Source organism: Euprymna scolopes, chromosome 35 (genome assembly GCF_053919585.1).
Source record: "Euprymna scolopes isolate OS-2025 chromosome 35, ASM5391958v1, whole genome shotgun sequence".
Classification (NCBI taxonomy): domain Eukaryota; kingdom Metazoa; phylum Mollusca; class Cephalopoda; order Sepiida; family Sepiolidae; genus Euprymna; species Euprymna scolopes.
Window position 1 is genome coordinate 24,141,722 of NC_136516.1, and position 3,923 is coordinate 24,145,644.

The 3,923-nt window shown below is 38.3% G+C and overlaps 1 pseudogene; it reads right to left on the reverse strand.

Moving 5' to 3' along the window:
- Positions 1 to 3,417: 3,417 nt before the first annotated feature.
- On the reverse strand, positions 3,418 to 3,568 carry LOC145260025 (U1 spliceosomal RNA; annotated as a pseudogene).
- Positions 3,569 to 3,923: the final 355 nt, after the last annotated feature.

Consider the following 3,923-nt stretch of genomic DNA (forward strand, 5'->3'; position numbering starts at 1 on the left):
ATCTTGCGTTCTGGTGGCGATAAAGTCGCTGAATGCGCTATTTTTATCGCTTATGTTTTTAAAACATTTCTCACGCAGAAAGTTGTCGAGATGCTTGAAAAAGTCAGTAGGGGAGAAGTCTGAAGAGTATGGCAGATGAGGCAGATTTTCCTAGTAAAATTCGTTCAACGTCTGTAGGGTCAGCTTTGCAACGTGCGACCGGGCATTGTCGTGTAGGGGAATTGGGTCGTTTCCTTTGATTAATGCTGGGTGTTGTTGCCGAGGTTTCGGGCGTATTTATTGACAGTATTTATTCACCATAATGTTACGGAACAAAAATATTCCATTAGATTTTTATCCTTATCTTTACGAAATATAACGCTCGAAATTACATTTCCATACTTTTTCATATCGACACCTTTTATGATAGTTCACACATAAAAATCTGGTTTTCTTTTAGTTTTTTTGTTGTTTTTTTTTGTTTTGTTTTTTACTCATGTTCACCCCTTACAAAGCATATCGCCACTTGGACGTAAGGAGTTACTATTTGGGTCATGTGTAGGAAAAATTTACAAGATATTTGTTTATATTACATTTAAACTTCTGCATATCAGTATAGCCAGGGAAGCAGTCAGCAGGAAGGGAATTTCAAAGTCTAGCTGTTGGAGGAAGAAACTATTAGAATAGAAAGCTGTCTGTCATTTAGGGACATCAACAATGAAGGGTGATATCTTATTTTTAAGTGGGTTTGTCCGGGATATGTACAGTGAACGCATTCCATTAAAATATTTGTAAACAGGCACAGTGATGCAACGTTGCGGCGATGGGACAGGGGCTGGAGCTTAGTTGATAAAGTAGGGCCGGTTAGATTGACAACCCTTTCTTGAACCCTATCTAAGAGGGAGAGAGTAGTAGCAGATGCACCAGCCCAGATGTGGCAACAATACTCCATGCATGGGCGAATGGTGGCTTTGTAGAGATATAGGATATTCTCAGGTGTGAGTAGTCTTCTAGTTCGATAGAAGGAACCCACCTTTTTTGCAGCAGCCTTTTCAATGTCCTCTATGTATTTGTTCCAGTTCATATTGCCCACAAATGTTAGGCCGAGGAGTTTGAATGTAGAATTCTCAGGTAGGGTGCTATTTGTCATGTATATAGGCGGTGGGAGAGGCGTCTTGTTATTTGTTAAAGGAGAGCAGCTTAGTTTTCTAGCATTAAATATTACACTCTATTTGCGGTCATACTAGAAGTATGCTTTGGAGAAACGTGCATAGCCACGTGAATTGGTCACGTTTGGGAAACACACTTCTGACGTCATAACAAAAGGGTGATTCTCAATATAGGAGCTAGAGTTAGTCAGATCAGGACCGAAGAGTCAGAGAGTCAGACAGAGAGAGAGAGTTGAGAGTCAGTCAGTTGGCAGTCAGTGGTCAGCTGACCCGTTGGAAGCGAAAGGAAAGAACAGTAAACTATGTAGATCCCGAATTTGAATTCCTGACGTCATCATCATTCGACCGGTCCAATGAATAAAGAATCGTCTTGGTGTTTGTGTAAAACTGTTGTCATGTGTCATCTTTCAACGCTCAAAAGGTAATGTGTTAAACATCTTATAACGAACATTTTGTAACTCTTCCAAGAATATGTATCTCCCCTCCTCTCTATATGTGTTATAAGAAATATAAGAACTGTGCATCTATCGCCCTATCACCCTCAGTATATATATATATATGAAGTCCAAAGCATCTCAGAACAGAACTGTATATGTATAAATGCCTCCTCACCCCCTCATCATTGTTATATATGTTTTCGTCATTCTCCTTAATATGTATCCCTATGTAACACTTTCATCCTCTCAGCTGTCTTATAATGACAGCCTTTTTATGTTTTCTCTTGAGCTTAGGAAATAACCAGGTCACAGGGAGCAAGGGCTGGATAACAGTGACGAGGGAGACTGTCTTTGTGCTTTTTTCAAATAGTTTGTGACAAAGATGGTGTTATGGACTGGTGCATTCGCTCAATTTTCCGCATCTTTAGTGATTCGCGAATAATTGTGTGTACAGTTCCCTCATTGACATCAAAATGTGCACTTATTGTCTCTATAAACACAAGTCCTCATCCCTGGAGTTCTTTATTTCGCCAATCAACCCTGGTTTTCTGACTTATTTCGCAAATTAACTCCGATTTTTTACTTGCTTACTCCTCCTACACCTATTTTCATCCCTAATTGGCATGCTACATCCTTGAATCTCTTATGTCACTAAAATACCATGCTCGATTCATGGCAGCTGGTCCAAAAGCAGCCTGAAACATTTCATACGTGTTTGTTGAATTTTATCTAAGTTAAAAACAGAATTTTATTGCATAGTTTATTTGTAAAGTGTCCTCACGTTCAGATTGCATTATTTGAAATTCATCAGCTGTGATAATCAGGCTTTAGTAGGGTATATTCCAATCCCTGCTGTAGCTGTTCATTTGAACTTGAAATAATAAAACTTGGTCAGTCATTTTATAAGATGTATAACAATAAGATACTGAATTTTCAAGATTCTACAACAATTTTAAATGCCTGGAAAAAATCTGGAAATTTATTTAAGGGATCTCGTAACTTCCGATAAAAATCTTATTATTCTTATCGATGCCAAATTTTTCTTTTTACACCTCCTCTAAGAAGTGAATTATTGACTTCTTGTGAATTAGTGGATTATCGGCCTGTGTAAAGACGCTTTTTTGTCAAACTACAGGAAATGTTCATATTTATTTAGAAGTTTATTAATTACAAAACATTTACTTATTTCAGAACAGGAAAGTAGGGGTATTAATATTTAATTTAATAGAATAAATATACGTACATCGAATTAATACAGTGTAGCTCTTGTTTCCGTTTTTTTATTATTATTATTTATTTGCGGACTATTATCCTCATCTTTTATAGTTGTTATTTAACGACGTTTCGGCCAATTATTCCTCTGGCCTTTGTCAGCTTATTAATCGCAATGGAATAGGAATGCTGAGTCTCTTAACTGTATCCCCAATAATTATTGCCTTCCATAGTTGTTGTTGCCTCACCAGGTTTTGGCCAACTAATCTTCTGACCGGTTTTGGATCGGATTAAAACTGCTATTTTCAGACAATACTCACCTGGAACTATAGAGATACAACGTCTCTATCCACTGCGCCACGAAAGGCGATCAAGGTTGGCTTTTTTGGTCTTATAAATCCAAGTCTTTTGTTATCTGATCTTCTTGATTATCTGGTGATAGTTTCCTGATTTCTTCAATTTCTAGCGATAAGTACATACACAGATTTCACTTGAATATATCATTTTTCGCATATCTAAATCGTAGAAGGAAAACACATTAAAATACAGCTTGGTGACTTTTATTGGACATTATATAAGATAGTCCATAGATTACGCCAAAGTTTATATGATTTGCATAATCGGGGCGAGCGCGAACGCAGGCCCCACACTTAGAAATAACGTTTTTGAGTAACCAATCGCAAAGGTCAACCCAACCGTAGTGCTATGAAAGGGTCTCATTTTGGGGAACGGCCTGAATGATGACCGTTAGCTCCTAAATCAGATAAGTAGTTATTTATTTGCTTCCCCACTGAGCAAATTAGGCACAAGACCGTTTTTTAATGTAGAGAGAGGTGAGGGGACCAGCTCCCCCAGGAGGGAACTGGATAATGACAAGTGGCCGAGACTGATTCTACAAGAGAAATGTGTATTTATTTGCTTCCCAATTGAGCAAATTAGGCACAAGGCCGTTTTTTTTAATGTGGAGAGATTAGGGAAAAGGGGAACCAGCTCCCCGGGGAGTAGGGAAGCTGGATGGTGACGATTAGTATGAAGGGTTTCCGCTATATTGACCAATAACTGATTGCTATAAGAGCAATGGTTCGATATGTAGGGTTGCCCCCACATATTGTCTTTAGTGCAGCAT